Below are 20,434 nucleotides of genomic sequence, written 5' to 3' on the forward strand. Positions count from 1 at the left end.
GGTGGCTAGAGAGACCAAAGAGTTCAGGCTGTCCACATCATCCCTCGCTACCAATTCATCTTTTATCTTGTCTGAGGGGCCCTGTCGAAACACATCCTGTAGTGCTTCGTCATTCCATCCAGAGTTGGCTGCTAATGTTTGGAACTCTATGGAGTATTCTGCTACGCTTTGCGAACCCTGACAGGCAGTTAGCAGGCATTTAGTAGCGTCCTTACGCGAATGGGCTGTTCAAAAAACCTTCCTCATTTCAGAGATGAAGGAGGAGAAGGAGGAACAGACCTCTGGTCGATTGTCCCAGATTGCGGTGGCCCATGCTAAGGCATCCCCTTGTAACAGCCCCATGATGTATGCATTTTTTGATCTGTCTGAGATGTACGCACGTGACTGTTGCTCATAAACCAGACAGCATTGCAGTAAGAAAGCCCAGCATTTCCCTAGGTCCCCAGTGTAGGGTTCTGGTTCGGGTACGTACAGCTCTCGAGGTGATTGTGTTGCTGAGCCTAGGGGTGTAACCATCCCAGGCTGTGCGGTTTGGTCAGACTGGGTTCTTGGAAGGGATGGAGTAAGGGAAGCGGTCAAGCGAGTAAGTCAACCTGCTCACTGACCTTCTTTACATCCTCAGACAGGGCGCAAAGATTTGCCATGACTTCTCTGAGCAGTTGATCATGTAAGCCCAGTACATGACTGCACTTGGCTGACGAGGGCCTGTTGCACAGGGTCCGTGTCCGCTAGATTCATTCTTGGCCAGTTTGTTCTGTTGCAAGGACATGGCTGGGGATGAACCCAAGTGCAGGACACAGGCATGGAGACAGGGTCAAGAGTCACTAGCATAGTCACAAATGTGGAACGGGTGTACAGGAGAGTCTTTACACAGAAGCAAGGTTTACGTAGATTATCCAGGGAATGGTGCAGAGCTTAGAAGTGACAGTCCTAAGGGATCAGGAAATGAGGTCTACACACATTAGAATTGACCGACAAACTGGTAGCCCATTGCTGTGACATCAGGGTTCTTATCATCCATTCACTGATGGAAACCGGGTGTGCTGTATTAATGGAACTGGGAACAATTGGAAATCAGACGAGGGGATGAAGGCCCAATCAAGGAGATAATAGTGAAATGGGGGAATGCCAGATGGGACCAATACACTTTCAATTTTTCCAGTTGCATAGAGGTACCAGGAGCCATGTTTCCTTATGCCTACACTTTACTTTTAGAAATGGACCAAACAGCCTTTTGAATTCCTCCCTCAATCATTGAGGAGCCATCAGTGTACAGAATCAGAATTAGCTTCAATGGTTGCTTACTTGGAATAATTTGCATTTGCATGGCATATTATTATCTTTGCACAGTCATGGTTATCATAGTCCAACAAGAATTCAGCAAATTCATTCCCAATCAGTAAGTTAACAGGTAAGTGTATTGATTTTGCTCTACCAAGGTGAGCAAGATTTGTAGGGAAGGGCTTAGTCAATTTTTGAATTTGCCAATACATCCATTACATCCAAAATTGCTTGTTTAAACCATGCCAGCTCCTGACTTTTGTAAGGCAGAGAATTGAACTTGTTGATGAGCTTGTTTCTATTGTTCATTTTTTTTCCTATGCTGACAATTTCTAGCCCAATGTCCTCTTTTACCCCAAAAGTGGCATTTTGATTCGGGGGATTGCCCTGGGAGGTGTGGCTCAGACTGATATTGCTGTAGTGTGCAGTGAAATTTTGTTGGTGAAGGGGTGTTGGCCGTTAACTCATAGGTAGTAACTGTGGCTGTTGACCAACCAGCAATGACTGCTAACCCATGGTCAATGGCTGTTGATCAACAAGTAACTGCCTACCCACCCATAATTTGGATCACACCTTATTTGGATTTGGATATCTTTTTCCATTTGTTTGGAGGCTTGCACTAGCTCACTATATAGAGCACCAACTTCAGTCAAATTCATTTTTGTCAGCTTCACATTTTTGTTGACTTCAAGGGACAATGCATAAAGTCCTATACATTATCTTCACTAACTCCTGTAACTCATGAGTAACTTAATCACACTTTCCTGTAGCACTCTAAATATTCAGAAATATCCACAGAAATCTTTTCCTTGCAATCAACCACTCTTCTCCAATCAGTCTATATTGGGGTCTGTAATTCCAATCACCTCTTAATACAATCCCAACCTCCTTTTTTACTTTGTTTGTTATTTCCTATGTTGTCGTCAATGGTCTGATTTGCTGAGAAGGCAATATAGTAGCCAAACTTTGGATGTCGTCATATGGGGGAAATTTGCATATGTTCTTAATATGTTGAAGTTCAGCCCAGGTTTTTAAATTTCCTTTTTTTTAGGATGTGGTATTTCTTTGGATCATTTATCAATCATTTCTGGTTCAGGTGGTTGATTAAAAACCATCTATCTCTGTTCATAGATGTCATCTTCAGTCTTGCATGCCTTCTCTTCCTTGGTCTTTATTGGGGCAAGCAATGCCATGGTTGCCAATCCTATTGATTCATCACTGTCATCTGAATTTGAGACATTAGAGATAGCAGCAGAATCTTTGTCATGTCCATGCCATAATTCCTCAGAGTTCGGATGGTGGTGCCATCTCAGAGGACTGTCCAATGCAGGGGGTATTTCCCAAGGAGAGGTGTCCCTTCAGGACTGTCCCCTTGATGTCACTGATTGGTTTTCTGATACAGCTTCAGTTTACTTCGAAGCTCCGTACATGCATTTCCATTTGATTACACTTGTATTGTTTATTCTCACTCATCCGTTTAATACAAAGATTTGCTGTTTTTCATTAAACTTATCAAATTAAAATATTTTATTCAGGTAAGAACTCAAACCCTTGTTAGAAGTGCAGATTCAGATTCCCCCTTTTTCTGCAGTAGGATTCACGACTTGCGCTATTATCTTAATTTAATCTCACTCTTAAACTTCCAACAGATAGTCTTTTGGAATATAAGGACCAAGGCCTTACCCCCTGTTAAGTGTGCACACTAAAACTTTCCACTTTATCTGTGATTCTTTCAAGTCCTTAAATCTTTGCAAACATTGTTGGATCTTGATGTTTTTGCTCCAAGAATCCTCAGAAGTCAAGAATGAGGCATAAAACTTTTTGCTTATGATTGTCTTTAAGCATTATAAGAACAAAGGAAACTAGAGGAAAGGAAGGGAGCCCTGCTGGTAGCCGATGGGGTAACATCCTTTTGAACTTGCTCCTACCTTATCTATCTTTTTGTTTCCTACTAGTTTTTTGAAACCTTGTTATAAATCTTAATATGGCTGTATTATGTCTTTGAGAAAGACTAAAGCCTCTGCAAAAGAAAAAAGAAGATGATTCTCCAACCACTTTGGAATCAATTGGAGATTTTTTTCTTAAAATGCAAAGAACAGAACTCTCTGAGGAATTTCAACATCTTAATGTTAAGTTGGACACTATTCAACAAACTCTAATCGAACATGAAAAGTGAATAAAGAAACTTTAAATAAAGAATAAAGAAACTTTGTTGATACTGGAAGCAGACTTAGAAGACATGAGAAAGCTCTGCAAAAAAATTATCATTATCTAATGAAAAATTAACAAAGAAGATTACCAACCTGGAAAGCAGAGCAGAAGGAACAATCTATGTATTCTGGGTCTTGAAGAATCAATTGAAGGTGCCCACCCCACAGAGCTCTTTGCAAGTTTTCTGAAGCAGCTATTCCCTGATTTATTGCCATCTGTGCCTAAATTGGACTGCACCCACCAGTCGCTGGCTGCCAAACCAAAGTCTGGAGGGTGTCCGAGGTCAGCTATTTTATGCTTTCATGGATTTCATACTAAGGAGCTTTTAGTCCGACATACCCGTCAAGTAGGAATGATCAATTACAAAGGGAAGATAATCAGATTCATGGAAGATTATACACTGGAGGTTATGGTTAAACATGCTAAGTACAAAGAGGTCATGTTGCTGCTTTATAATAAAGGGTTTAAGATAAACTTAAGACTTTTACTGGAACAAATTATTGGAATACAACTCCCACATAGCCCAATATTATTTTTATTAGGCGATATTGAAGGGATAATACCGAAACCTAAATTGAATAAATATCAGAAAAAATTTATAAAAATTGCATTGGCAGTAGCCAAAAAAGCTATTGCAGTTACTTGGAAATCAGATTCATATTTAACTATGGATCATTGGAATAATGAAATATATAGCTGCATTCCACTTGAAAAAATTACTTACAATTTAAGAAATGAATATTATATGTTTTTGAAAATTTGGCACCCCTATCTACAAAAGATAGGATTAAATATATGGAGCAAACACGAGGAAATCTGCAGATGCTGGAAATTCAAACAACAACGCACACAAAATGCTGGTGGAACACAGCAGGCCAGGCAGCATCTATAGGGAGAAGCGCTGTCGACGTTTCGATAGGTCCTTTGAAGATAAAATTATAAGTTATTTGGGGAAAATAAAAACTAAAGTTATTTTGAACTCCATGGAGCATGTGGGGATCCTCCGATATCCAGGCAATCTTTCTATCTTTTTTCTTTTCTTTTTTTTTTCAGATAGGGATCTAAGGGGGTGGGGGTTAAGGGGAGGGGGGAGGGCCAATATTAATTTTTCACTATTCTAATATTCTATTCATTTTATGTAATTCTCTTAAAAATTTAATAAATAAATAAAAACTTTAAAAAAGTAAAAGGTTTAAGCTCTCCCTTTGCTTCCCTGCTCGTCTTAGAATCGTTCTGAAAAATTGTGTGCGGAAATGGCTGGGATCGGTTGAACACGCACAGAAGTTTTTGAAAGCAGAAGATTAATTGCGTATTATCTCTTACCATATAACCATATAACCATATAACAATCACAGCATGGAAACAGGCCATCTTGGGCCTCCTAGTCCGTGCCGAACCCTTAATCTCACCTAGTTCCACCTACCCACACTTAGCCCATAACCCTCCACTCCTTTCCTGTCCATATACCTATCCAATTTTACCTTAAATGACACAACTGAACTGGCCTCTACTACTTCTACAGGAAGCTCATTCCACACAGCTATCACTCTTTGAGTAAAGAAATACCCCCTCGTGTTTCCCTTAAACTTCTGCCCCCTAACTCTCAAATCATGTCCTCTAGTTTGAATCTCCCCTACTCTCAATGGAAACAGCCTGTTCACGTCAACTCTATCTATCCCTCTCAAAATTTTAAATACCTCGATCAAATCCCCCCTCAACCTTCTATGCTCCAATGAATAGAGACCTAACTTGTTCAACCTTACTCTGTAATTTAATTGCTGAAACCCAGGTAACATCCTAGTAAATCGTCTCTGCACTCTAATTTATTGATATCTTTCCTATAATTCGGTAACCAGAACTGCACACAATATTCCAAATTTGGCCTTACCAATGCCTTGTACAACTTTAGCATTACATCCCAACTTCTGTACTCAATGCAATGATTTATAAAGGCCAGCGTTCCAAAAGCCCTCTTCACCACCCTATCTACATGAGACTCCACTTTCAGGGAACTATGTACAGTTATTCCTAGATCTCTGTGTTCCTCTGCATTCCCCAATGCCCTACCATTTACTCTGTATGTTCTATTTGGATTATTCCTGCCAAAATGTAGAACCTCACACTTCTCAGCATTAAACTCCACCTGCCAACGTTCAGCCCATTCTTCTAACCAGCATAAATCTCCCTGCAAGCTTTGAAAATCCACCTCATTATCCACAACACCTCCTACCTTAGTATCATTGGCATACTTACTAATCCAATTTACCACCCCATCATCCAGATCATTTATGTATATTACAATCAACATTGGGCCCAAAACAGATCCCTGAGGCACCCCGCTAGTCACTGGCCTCCATCCCGATAAACAATTATCCACCACTACTCTCTGGCATCTCCCATCTAGCCACTGTTGAATCCATTTTATTACTCCAGCATTAATACCTAACGACTGAACCTTCTTAACTAACCTTCCATGTGGAACTTTGTCAAAGGCTTTGCTGAAGTCCATATAGACTACATCCACTGCCTTACCCTCATCAACATTCCTCGTAACTTCTTCAAAAAATTTAATAAGGTTTGTCAAACATGACCTTCCACGCACAAATCCATGCTGGCTACTTCTAATCAGATCCCGTCTATCCAGATAATTATAAATACTATCTCTAAGAATACTTTCCATTAATTTACCCACCACTGATGTCAAACTGACAGGTCTATAATTGCTAGGCTTCCTTCTAGGACCCTTTTTAAACAATGGAACCACATGAGCAATACGCCAATCCTCCGGCACAACCCCTGTTTCTAATGACATATTAAAGATCTCCGTCAGAGCTCCTGCTATTTCTACACAAACTTCCCTCAAGGTCCTTGGGAATATCCCGTCAGGACCCGGAGATCTATCCACTTTTAAATTTCTTAAAAGCGCCAGTACCTCCACCTCTTTAATTGTCATAGGTTCCATAACTTCCTTACTTGTTTCCCACACCTTAGACAATTCAATATCCTTCTCCAATGAAGAAATCATTCAAAATCTCTCCCATCTCCTTCGGTTCCACACATAGCTGACCACTCTGATTCTCTAAGGGGCCAATTTTATCCCTCACTATCCTCTTGCTTTTAATATAACTGTAGAAACCTTTCGGATTTACTTTCACCTTATTTGCCAAACCAACCTCGTATCTTCTTTTAGCTTTTCTAATTACAAGAGCAATTACCTTTTAAACGTTGGATAGAATAAAGTTTTAATAAATCTACATTTTGATTGTTTATATGTCCCATTTTTTGATATTTTCTTTGATTTTTTAAACTATTTTATTACTTTTTTGAGGTTTTTCTATATATATATTTTGAAATTGTTAAACTGAATCCCTCTTAGGTTTTGGATTTTTGATCAATTTTTCTGTTTTGTCATGGTAGGAACATAATAACCTTGGATGATTGGAGTTTTACTAGCAGGATTTCTTTGGGAGGGTTGTCTGTTGGGTTTAGCATGCCAACTGCTCTTTGCCTGGCTTTTTGGCTATGGGGGGTGGGGTCTCCTTTTTTCCTTTTTCTCTGGAAGCTGGGTTGGGGTACCATCCAAACTTTCTGTTTGAGTACCTTATTTTGTGGTTCATTTTCTGGTTCTAATAATTTATGGTCAGATCTTTTAACTCTTCTGTTAATTAGAATTCATAATGGATCCAAATATTAATTTACTTAGTTTTAATGTGAAAGGGTTAAATCATCCCATGAAATGGAATAATATTTTTGTTTATATTAAAAAAGTTAAGGGCCCCCATTATTTTTCTACAAGAAATGCACATACATAGTTGTGACAACACATGCCTTTTTAATCGGTGGAGGGGTCTACAATTTTACTCTTCATTCAGAGCAAAATCCCGAGAGGTCTCAATTTTTATAGATAATACTATTTCTTTCATTCAACATAAACTTATCTCTCACCCTAATGGGCGATTTGTCATAGTGTCAGGGAAACTAGATAATAAATTAATTGTATTTGCTAATGTGTATGCTCTCAATGTGGATGACCCAGGATTTTTTGAGCGTTTCTTTTCATTCTTGCCAGGTTTGAGTTTGTATTCTTTAGTTGTGGGAGGAGATTTTAATTGTTGTCTAGACCCAGTATTAGATCACTCTTCTCTTAAGTCAACCACACCTAATAAATCAGCTTTATTTATTCAATCCTATTCTAACAAAGTGCGATATTGTTGAAGTCTGACTTTTTTTTCACCCAGCAGAAAGTGAGTATTCATTCTTCTCTCATGTCCATCATTCCTATATCAGGATTGATTATTTTTTATTGATGGTTAAATGATTCCATTAGTTTGATCCATTGAATATAAACAAATAGATGTATCCAACCATCCTCCTGTATTTCTATCTTTAAATCTTCCCAGTTTCACTCATATGAACAGATCTTGGCATTTTAATTTAATTTTGTTATCTGATAAGGACTTTCTAAAATTTCTAGAGAATCAAATTACTCTTTTTTGAAGAAAATGCATTGGAAGAGACTTTTAGTCTTATCATTTGGTATGCTGTTAAGGCATATATTAGAGGACAAATTATCTCCTATACTGCATATATTAAGAAAAAAGCTAAAAAGGAGAGAACTGATTTAGTTAATCAATTAAAACAATTAGACCGGAAATATACTATGGCACCAGACCCTGAACGATAGAAAAGAAATTAAAACAAAATATGATCTTCTTGTAATGTATCCAATTGAAAGCCAACTTTTAAAAGATAGAAGCCAATTCTATATACATAGGCAGGGGTTGGCAACCCGCGGCTCCAGAGCCGCATGCGACTCTTTCATCTCTGTGCTGCGGCTCCCTGTGGCTTTGGAAAATAAATGATGAGTATTTAATTAAAATGTATTTTATGTTAGTTTGTTAGTTTTTGAAATGTAATTCTAAATTATGGTGATCTTGTACAATCTAAATACAACATGTTTTTGTCGCTATTAGTATACGTCACCACTGCCAATGCCCGACACCTGCCAGTGTGCGATTTCTTTAATTTTTCAATCCAAGGTAGGCTAACTATGGAGAATTCTAAAAAAAAAGAAAAGTGACTGTAGAAAACAGAACGTTTAATGATACGTGGGCAGATTCAGTTGCTTTCACTGCACACGAGACTAGTTTACCGGTATGCTTAATATGCAATGAGAAACTAGCAAACAACAAAAAGTCAAAAGTCACAAGACATTTCCAGAATAAACACGCAGCCTTTGCTCAAAAATATCCGGATGGAGATGAGAGAACAAAAGCCGTTTTGGAACTGATGCGGAAGGTTGATCTGAGCAAAAATCATTTCAAGAAGTGGATGAAGTCTGGAAAATCAACTACATATGCTAGTTGCCACTCAGGAAATTGTCAGGCATGGGAAGCAGTTTACAGATGGTGAATACATATAAGAATCTTTCAGTAAGATTTCAGAACATCTATTCACGGACTTTAAAAACAAGAGTGAAATTGTGCAGAAAATCAGAGATATGCCCCTCTCTGCAAAGACTGTCAAAGACAGAACCATAATGTATCCAATTGAAAGCCAACTTTTAAAAGATAGAAGCCAATTCTATATACATAGGGGAAAAACTGGTAAATTATTGGCTAATCAATTGAAGACCACTGTAGCTAAACAGCAAACTAAAGAAATTTGCAAAACCAATGGTGATATGACAACTGACCATTTTGAAATAAATGACACTTTTAGAGAATTTTATTCTAAATTGTATAGTTCTGATTCTGTTAAAGACAATACTGCAATGAACAATTTTTAGACCAAATAAATATTCCTGGACTTTCGGTTGATAACCAAAAGCAGTTGGATCAACCTATTTCTCAGGAGGAAATCGCTGAGGCGATACGTTCATTGCATTCTGGGAAATCTCCAGGACCTGATGGATTCTCTGGAGAATTTTATAAGGCTTTTTCTCCATTGCTTATACCTTATTTGTGTTCTACCCTTACTGATTCCTTCAAGGTGGGTAGATTGCCACAGACTTGTTCTGAAGCTTCCATTTCGCTTATTCTTAAATAGAATAAAAATCCCACTGAATGCTCTTCGTATAGACCAGTCTCTTTACTCAATGTTGATGCTAAGATCCTATCTAAAGTTGTGGCCCATAGACTCGAAAATATTATACCTTCTATAATATCTGATGATCAGGCAGGATTTATTAAAAATCAATATTCCCATTTTAATATACGGTGACTATTAAATGTTATGCATTCTGCATCCAAGGAAATATCGGAATGTGTGATTTCTCTGGATGTGGAGAAGGCTTTTGATAGAGTTGAATGGAATTACCTATTTAAAACCTTAGAAAATTTCCATTTTGGGCCCAATTTTATTCATTGGATTAAATTACTTTACTTATCTCCCTCTGCTCGGGTCTTTACTAATTTTCAGATTTTATGTGAAATTGGTGTCACAATTTGCTGACACATAGGCAGGAAAGTAGGTAAAGAAGTGACAAAGGGACATTAAGGGCATCAAGAAGCACTGAAAGCTAATACTGGAGCCTCAGAGCTGCAAATACTTGGATTGAAACCTACCCTTGGTGCTGCCAATATGGACTTTGCATGGTCTTCCTTTAAATACATGATTCTATACTGGTGTTCCAATTTCCTCCCACATCTCAAAGATGTTCTGGTAATTTAATAGTCTATACTAGTGTGGTTCAATAGCAAACAGAACCAAAGGGGAGTTGATGACCCTGTATGAAGGATAACATTGAGAATTAATCAGTTGTGGAATTATGTGGGTAGCAAACATTAATTACAATACGAACCAGTTATCAACAAAACTATCCATTCACAATATAAATTCCACTGATACTTATCGGTCGTCAATGCTAGTCATTGTGTGTGTGGGGAATTCTGATTCACTGTATCACTGCAATTTACGTGGGAGAAAGTAACAGGTTAATGCTCATGTTAAACAGCGCACATTGGAACTCTCATGATGAGATCAGGGAAGGATCATCTATATACTGATCTCCTGCATTAGTACATCATCAAAAATATGTCCCTTCCGTTTAATATGCATTTCAAGTCAAGATGCTGCCAACCTGTGATGTCTGTCGATGTCATTCATGGCTCAGACTTGGTTGATTTTTAGATTTATGGGGATGGTTTTGGGGATAGCCTTGGGAGTTAATGGTCTTGTAACAGTTTAGGTACAGATATGAAAGAGAATGTAGAGTCAGGAGCAGTAACCACTGTTCTGAGTCCAGGTCCACAGTCAAATGTCAGCAATCCTAGAGGTCAGGTCTGCAGGCTCTGAGCAGAGCAGTGATACTCAGATCACTTAGCCTGGGTGGAGGTTTGTATGGGAAGGAGTCAAAAGGCCTGTGAACCCTCAGGTCAGTGAGAGCTGCATCCGGCAGTTGAGGGCTGAAAGTTAAATCTGTAATCGGTGAATCCTGGAGCAAAGGCTCGAAGGTCGAGTTGGCAGGTGCTGAGGAAAGAGGTCAGTGATCATGAAGTCAGTGAGTGCTGGTCAAAGGTTCGCACAGGCAAATGTCACATGGTGTCACATTACCTAAGTAGTGAAAGATTATAGAGCCCCAATATGCTGAGGCATTATGGTGAGCTGGTGAATAATTCAATTGTGTACAGGTGAAGCAAGTAATTAAGAAAGTATATAACATGTTATTGTTTATTGCTGGGGAAACTGAATACAAATGTAGGGAGGGCATACTTTGTTGATATGGACATTGCGAAACAACACCTGGAAAATCGAAACTAGTTAAAATAAGGGATTCCTCATTTAAGAGAGAGCTGACTCCCTTCCTCAAACAAGTAATAAAAGCAGAATACTTTTAAGGCAATGATTTATAGATTCAAGATACGCAAGGGGATGAAACATTACGTTTGGTAGGAATTGTGGAAATGGGAGTTAAAACTGTGAAGTTGTGGCAGACTAGGTTTGAGGGCTCAGTGACCTGCTCCTGATTCATTTGTTTGTGTATTCAGAAAGCAACTCCTAATTCTTGAATTTATTAAGACTGAATAAACACCATAAATAAACTAATATAAATATAATCACTGTAAGTAATATAAGTTAGATGAAACTGCTGAACATCAGATGATGTAAAGCTATTGGACATTGATATAATCTAAACATTACATACCTTTAACAGTTAAATATAATAATGCCTTGCTCTTCCCTGTAATTCTGAAGACAGAACATTTAAAGAGTCACTACATCGAGCACTAAAAGAGTCAGATGCTAATATGCAGACTTCCACATCACTTCAGTAGGGAACTATTCATGCAAGTAATTAGTAGTGAAAACATGTGTACTGGTGAGCAGCTCTGTCCTTAGTTTCCTTACAGTTTTCAAGGTTCTTTGACAGATATTCATTTCCCAAGGCCTGAGATGCTTATTGCTAACCTTAGCTTTCTTGCACAGGAGCATGAACTTCCCAAAGAGTCAGCATTGTTCGTGACAAAGCTAAACTTCTAACCAATATTCCTTCCTCAGCTTCTTTTTATAAAACAAGTAAATACTGAGGTCCTGTAGGTCCATTTTTAATCAATGTAATACCATGAAGTTATGTTAATTGGGCTGCATCAAACCAGATAATACTGGCTTAAGTTATTTGCTCAACTGTGACTGAGTTTAAGGAAGGTTGCAGGTCAGACTAATTTTGTCACTAAGCACATCAAACATAATCATAATTATAGTTGATCAATCAACAGATGGTACAATGATGCACTCAGATAGTTGGTCAGCACAGCATTAATTTTGGTTGTCTGGGACCATCAAGGTGAACTACTTTGTCCCAGTAAAGATATCTGAAAAGCATCATATGCAGATGATGACAACTAGTCACAGAGCTGTGTAAATGTTCGCAAGCATTGCTAAGAATGACAAAGACAATGATGAGGTGAAAGAAAGATGAATTGGAATTCATTCCTCAACTTACAGTTTCTGTGACAGATGACTTATACAAATGCAACTTCTTAATTTGTAAGACCTGTACCTGTGTTTGGTAATCCTTTGGCATTTATAAATCTTTGGTAAAATCCTTTATAAATCTGAAATCCTCAGTGAGATTTAAATGTGTGTTAAGAACTATTTATCTAAATTTAAAAATGTATCATTAAAAATAGGATGAACTGGTTTTAAACTACTTAGTTGAAAGTATCTCGTCCTTGATGGGGAGGGGAACACTACTCAAGTAGTGGGTATTGGCAGTTAGACCCCACTGCAAAGACTAGACGGGGAAGTAAACTAGTCTTTGAAGGGTAGGTTGATATAGTATAACCTCCCTATAGTGATTGTACCCGCAGATATGTATATTGAACAGGGCTTAAAATCTTCTTTTGACTTTAGGGCTTTAAGTACAGGGACCCAATATCATCACAGTTTAAACTCACCCTTTTGCTGACCATATGCATGTTAATTAATTAATGCAATGACGTAGCCCCTCTACCCCAACTTTTGATTGCACCACCTTAGTCTTGTTAGCTGATAAACTGGCTATTTGCTGTTGCTATTGGCTTATACTTCACTCCACAGTCACCTCTTACATCCAGCTCTTTGACCACAATCACACAGAAGAATTGATTGGGAAAGTTTTAGATTATCAGTATTGTAAAAGTTTGGTAAATAGGTTTTACCTCAGCAATAGCACTGATATAACATTTCCACAGTCTGTGGGAAGAAAATCAAAGTGGGTGGTTACAGTTTACATAAGTGCAATTGTGAAGAAAGTATGGCAGCACCTCTATTTCCATAGGACTCTACAGAGATTTGGCATGACATCAAAAACTCTGATGAACTTCTATAGATCTGTAGTGGAGAGTATATTGTCTGGCCGCATCATGGCCTGATATATAAACACAAGTGCCTTTAAAAAGACAATCCTACAAAAGGTAGCGAATTCTGCCCACTACATCATAGGCAAAGCCCTCCCAAACGTAGAGCACATCTACATGAAATGTTGTTGAGGGAAAGCAGCATCCATAATCAACAATCCTCACCACCCAGGCCATGCTCTTTTCTCGCTGCTGCCAACAGGTAGAAGGTACAAGTGCCTCAGGATTCACACCTCCAGGTTCAAGAACATTTATTACTCCACAACCTTCAGGCTCTTGAACAAAAGGTGCTAAGTACACTCACTTGCCCATCCATTGAGATGATACCACAACCAATTAACTCAATTAGGGACTATTTATCTTCTTATCTCATTATTTATTTACCTCCCAGTGTCACTGACCTTCGGACCCTTACTCTAAGTCCACTCTGGCAGTCTACTAACTCTCTCCATTCGCGTCTTCTCTCCTCATCTCTCCCTGGCAAAAGACCGCAAAATCGTTGCTCCTAGACCCACAAGAAAGAACAACATACCTCTCATTGGATAGCCCCACATTCCAAAGCCCCATTATCTCTAGTCGTAACACAAACATTGCTGCTACCGAGAATCCATTACCTTAGCAGTGAAACCTTACAGCACAGACACTCTCCCCCCCACCAAATTTAGTCACGTCCTCATGACGTTGAGATAATTCACCAACCCTTCCTGCAAAACAAAAAGTCCAATCCAGGTGGAAAAGGCAATGATATAACTCCCCAACATGCTCAGGGTCACACGCCGTTCCCCTGGTGCTACGTAGACCAGCCTATCTGGTGGTCTCTTAATTCTCTGAGACCTCCATACCCCCTCACTTAACTCTTCAGGTTCAGACACTACTGGGGATACTCCCAGTCTACCTGGCAAGGTCTCCCCTGACCTATCACTCATGCCCACCTGCAACTCGGACCTCTCAGTCCCCTGGCCAAGTCCCGCTTCATCCCTTGCAGGGTCCTGCTGCAACCCAGGCTGTCCACAGATAGCATTCCCCCCCCCCCCCCCCCCCCACTTCACCTGACTCAACAGGAAAAGGGCTGGAAGTCTCTTCCTCAATCAATGGGGAGTTAGCAAAAGGCAGCATATACCATGCATCCAGGTCCTCATCCTCTGAATCAGTATCCCTCTCAGGGGTGAGGACCGGCCTAAACTCTCCTACTATGGGCCCTGCAGTCGCCCCGCATTTCCGCAGAGTCCTCTTACTAGGTGTAGTCTCCAAATCGGGCTCTGGGTTTACCTGCACCTCTTGTCCCAGGGGCAGCAGTTGGTTCCGATGAAGAATCTCGACAGGCCCATTCCCCTCCTCTGGTTTCACCCTGAAAAATGGTAGGTTTGGCATTTGACTCTTCACCACATAGGGCTTAGCTGCCTAATGGTCCAGCAGTTTACGTTTCCCAGGTAGCCCCAAATTCCTTATGAGGACTCAGTCTCCCAGAAGGAGTTGGATGAACCTCACCTTTTGACCATACCTCCTCTTATTTCCTTGATTCTGCTTGGCAGCTGTGACCCCAGCTAATTCAGAAGCCCTTTTCAGCTCTCATCTCATGTCAGACACATACTTCAGATAAGTCTTTAGTGGTAAGTCACGCTCGTCAGTCCCACAACAAAGATCAATGGGCAAACTCGCCTCACGCCCAAACGTCAGATAGTATGGTAAGTACCCGGTAGCTTCACATCGGGTGCAGTTGTAACTGTGGACTAGATGTTCAATGTGTTGACTCCACCTGCTCTTTTTGCTGATCTCCAAGGTCCTGAGCATCTCTAGCAAGGCCCGATTAAACCTCTTGGGCTGGGGATCACCCTGTAGATGATAGGGAGTGGTCCTTGACTTCTCAATTCCAAGCATGCCCAGTAACTCATGGATGAACCTGCTCTCGAAATCCCATCCCTAAACACTATGTATCCTCCTGGGGAGGCCATAATAAATGAAATACTTCTCCCATAACAGTTTGGCCATGTGGATGCTCTCTGGTCCTTGATAGGAAAAGCCTGCACATATCTGGTGTAGTGGTCCATGATGACTAAGACACTCCCGCGTTGCTGGCGTCAGGTTCTATTGACAGGAAATCCATACACACCAGGTCCAGGGGGCCTGCACTCTGCAAGCCGAACAAGGGAGCTGCCCATGTAGGCAGAATCTCCTCTGTATACATTGAATGCACCATTTGCAGTATTCTTCGACTTCCGACTTCATTTGGGGCCAGTAAAACTGGTCTCTGAGCAATCCATAGGTCTTTTCAACCCTCCAAATGTCCAGAATTATCATGATGTGACTTCAACGCAACCCTCCGATACTTCTCCAGAACCAGCTGGCAACGCCGAGGTTGGTTCGGGGCTGACATGACCCAGTATAGGATCTAGTTCCACAACTCCAACCAAGGTCATTCTCTCAGTAATGAAGGCGTGTTTCATCTTCTCCACCTGAGTCATATCTCCCTTTTCAACTGCTGACCAAATGGTACTGATGCATGGATCATCTCGCTGAGCAGTTGCCACTACCCCTGGACTCAATTCTGGCAGCTGATTTGTCTTCAGAGCAGACAGGTTACAGTAAACTTGGGGAATGTCATCATTAGAAGCTCCTAATTGATGCACCGCTTGATCCTGCCCCTGCTTTCCCTCTGCCTTCACGGTGAGGTCAAACACATTCATGGCCTTTACCCCTGGAGCAAGAACACTCTCCCACTCCTTGTCCCTGTCCAGTCCCTCATGCACCCTTGGGACAAAGCATCAGCATCAATGTTCCGGCTTCCCAGCCAGTATTTCAGGCTAAGATCATAGGCAGACGACATAGCCTGTGGCATCCAGTTTTGCTGAGGTCAGGATATGTTAGGGGGTTGTTGTCCATTCTCACCTCAAACTTGGCCTCTTAGAGGTAGTTACTCAGCTTATCCACCACTGTTCATTTCAACGCCAGAAATTCCAAGTTGTGCATGGGAAAGTTTTCTCAGAGGGCGGGAGACTCCGGCTGATTATTGCAATGGGTCTGTATCCAGTGCCCTGATCTTGGCTGGCATCTGTGTGCAGTACGTATGGCAACCGGGGGGTCCACAAAAGCCAGCAGCAGCGCCTGGGTCAGCAGCTCCTTCAGCAACTGAAAGGCCTCCTCACATTTTGCATCCCTCCTTCATCCAAAGGGGTCTGATGGGCTATGATATTCTCCACCCTCTTGTCCTTTTCTCCCCCTCCCTTTCTTTCCCAAGGGAGGGTAATCACACAGAAGCTGATTCATCGGGTGACTCACTTTCACGTCGCCTTTCACGAACCTCCGATAGTAACCACAGAACCCGATAAACGAGCGCAGAGTGCTCACAGTCTGGGGTCTTGGCCAAGTGGTCACCACCTCTGTCTTAGCTGGATCTGTAGCTACTCCATTCCGTGAGACTCTGTACCCAACATAGCTTACAGACGATTGGAAGAACTGGCGCATGTCCAGGGTAAGTTTTAACTATTCAGCTTTCAGGCAGCCCAGCACCTTCAGCAGCCTCGCTTCATGTTTTTCCAAGGTGGATCCAAATACTATGATGTCATCCAGATACACCAATACCTCAAGCAAGTTCATATCCCCCACCGTTTTCTCCATGACCCACTGGAAAGTTGCAGAGACTCCTGATATGCCCTGGGGCATCCTTTCAAATTGGAAAAATCCCAGGAGACATATAAATACTGTCTTCTCTTTGTCGGCTTCATTCATGGGGATCTGGTAATATCCAACCCTCAAGTCCAGCACGCTGAACCACTTCGCACCACTCATGCAGGCTAGCGTGTCATCAATCCTCGGGACCGTATACTGATCAAGGACAGTGTGCTTGTCCAGAGTCCTATAGTCTACACACATCCGATCCTTCCCATTCTTCTTTCAGGTCACTTCTACTGGGGACACATAGAAGCTTTGGGACTCAGTGATGATCCTGGTTTCCTTCAACTTACATAAATGATGCCGAACGTAATCAACCTCTGAAGGGGCCAGCCTCCACGACCTCGGTCACCCAGATAGTGTGATGAGTGCTCTTGGAACAACCCACATCAAACTCGTTAGTGGAAAAGACACCTTCCAGCTTCAACATCATCTCTACCACCTCCTCTTCCAGCCTGCAGGAAACGGGGAGTCCCCAAAGTTGAATTACTCAGCGGTCAACTTCCCCCTTTTTTCCAATAGTTTCTCCCCAGTTTGTCTCACAGGGAAACTAGACATTACCGTCATGGGAACAGATATGCCAGGGGCATCCCTTGCTTTAAGGTGACCTCCCTCTTCGTAGTGTTCCTGACAAGCACTGCCGTCCTGCTCGCCTGTACCACCGAGTATTTCTGCAATTTGGGCCTCAACAGTACCCGAGCAGGAAATCCCAACTCCCCCTTGTGGTCTTTTGGGGCATCCATAAAGAGGGCCTCACCCTCAGGCACTCTGGGAAATTTGGATGTCCCCATCACTCCCGCTACTTCCCCGGGCCATACCACCATTGCCTTTGACTGGGTGAACTACACAGTCCCTCATCTAAATTTGGTATCCAGCCTGATGCAGTCACGCACTTCCTCAAAAGCAACTCGAAACACCAGGTGCACGGACAATGTTCCCAGAAAGCTCTCTGCAGCCTTCTCCTTGCAGTCCCCCATGAGCCTCCTCACAATAGGGGTGTTGGTCCCCACCAGAATTGAAATGCTGCCCTTCTCAACAGGGTGTGGACAAACCAGCACTAATGTATCAAGGATCTCAGACAGTCCCACATTGGCCTCCGAAAACTCCAACTTCACTGACAAATAACCGTCGTACGGATAATCACCAGCACTAAGTCCTCGGATCTCCAGTGCTCTGAATGGGGACAATGGTTAATGCTTCAGATACCGGATATAAAATGAATGGTACAATGTGACCTGTGACCTGTGTCAAGTATGGCTTTAGCATAAATACCCTCTATCCGTAGTGACACACTGGAGCATAGTCCCACTAAGCCTTAAGGAATAGGGCCTTTCGCTTTCGGGGGTTCCTTGGTACATTACTGGGAAAGTGCTCCCCAAGAGACACCAGGCCCTTCCCTCACTGGGTCTCCTCTGTTTTCCCAATGACTCTCTCTGCTGTGGTATGCAGGGGCTCACTCTCCTTCTGGCGTGACACCTGCTGCCAGCAGCCCTCTGCAGTTTTCGTCCCCTTGGGGGATCCACTCCACCATCACCTCTGTCATATGGGGTTCACACCCATTGATAACAGCCGACATATCTCAGTTCTCAACTCTGCCACAATCTCCTCTACCGCTCCTTCGGGCATGCCATCTGTGGTCATTTCACCGCAAAGGACCACTACTGAGGACTGTACCCTGCTGACGGAGGCCTCCCGCACTTCCGACATGTTCTCCTCTTCCCATACCTCTCTGATCAGCTCAACAAAAGATGGAGAGGGGCACGTCCACTCTTAACTGATCCACTTCAGCTGCCTGAATTGTCCAGTGTTTGCATGTAATTGACAGCTGTTGCTATGGGATACCGCAATCTATTGGCTCTCACAACATCAGCAGCCTGCCCATTCAAACTCTCAACCAATTTCTGTCACTTTACGTCATCAGAGTACTGCCACTCATCTAACAACTGAGAGGTCTACTCCACCCAAACCTCATACTCCTCTTCCTCTTTAGGGGTGGGCATTGTTCCAGAGAATAGGCGGAGCCTACCATAGTTGGGACTTTGAACCTGATTTTTCCAATTTTTTCACCAGAGAGGTAAAGGTGGACACTAACTCAGAGTTCTCACTCTTCACTGGGGGACATGGACTAACGAGACATTCCAAAAGCGACCACTCCTTCCCCTCGCTCCTCAGAAATGATAGACCCCTGTCTTTGAAATCTCTGCTCCCAGCTCTGGCTAAGTCAGTGCCGGTCTGCATTAAAACAAGAACTGCACTCACCATTTTCCTCAAATCTCTACCCACAATCTCAACTTTAACAATACTTAACAGACGAATTAACAATTCATCCGGAGAACAAACATCTACCCCACCAGTTCAATGCTCAGGATAATCACACAGCATCCAATGAAATCAATCCCAAACGATACCCCCACAATTGTAACTCTTGGTACGGCTAGCAGCTTAATCTAGGGGAAGACAGCCCTCGGCCCAGCCAAACTTAAGAAACCTTGTTTGGGTGGATGCTGCGCGATATGTCCCCAGTTACAAGTCAGTACCATGAAATAACAAACAGTACACAATATGCGATTAAATGATTGAGCTTTATAATTCTTAATTTCACTATATGGTTAGTAAAGAAACAGAAGAAAGGGCCCATTCTCATGAAACAGTCTGATGAGCAATGTTGGACCTCATTGATAAGGCCGTTTGTCCACCATCAACCTCCTCCAAGCATCGTTGACCTTCGGACCCTCACTCCAGGTCCACTCTGTCCGGCAGTCTACCAACATTCTCCATTCATGTCTTCTCTCTTCATCTCTCCCCGGCAAAAGACCGTGACATCGCTGCTCCCAGACCCATTAGAATGAACAACATCCATCTCATTGGATAGACCCACATTCCAAAGCCCCGTTATCTCTATTCATAACCCAAATATTGCTGCTACAGAGAAACCATTACATTAGCAGTGAAACCTTACAGCGTGTTACATACATTTGCATCTGTTGTCTTCTGCACTCTGGTTGATCATTCATTGATTCTGTTATAGTTACTATTCTACAGATTTGCTGAGTATACCCACAGGAAAATGAATTTCAGGGTTGTAATATTGATAGGTTCTTGATTGGACATGGCATCAAAGGTTATGGGGAGAAGGCTGGAACTGGGGATGAGGAGGAGATTAAAAAAAAGATTAGCCATGAGTAAATGGTGGAGCAGACACAATAGGCCAGATGGCCTAATTCTGCTTCTATGTCTTATGGTCTAATAAGATGACATATATATATACTTTGATAATAAAATTTACTTTGAACTTTGAACCTTAAGCAACAACTTTGACCCTGACATTTCTACAGTCTGTGAGGAGAAAATGAAAGTTGTTAGGTACAGGGTTACTATCTGAAAATTAAAAACTGTAGACACTGGACATGGGAAATAAAAGCAGAAAACATTGG

Source organism: Hypanus sabinus, chromosome 6 (assembly GCF_030144855.1).
Source record: "Hypanus sabinus isolate sHypSab1 chromosome 6, sHypSab1.hap1, whole genome shotgun sequence".
NCBI lineage: Eukaryota > Metazoa > Chordata > Chondrichthyes > Myliobatiformes > Dasyatidae > Hypanus > Hypanus sabinus.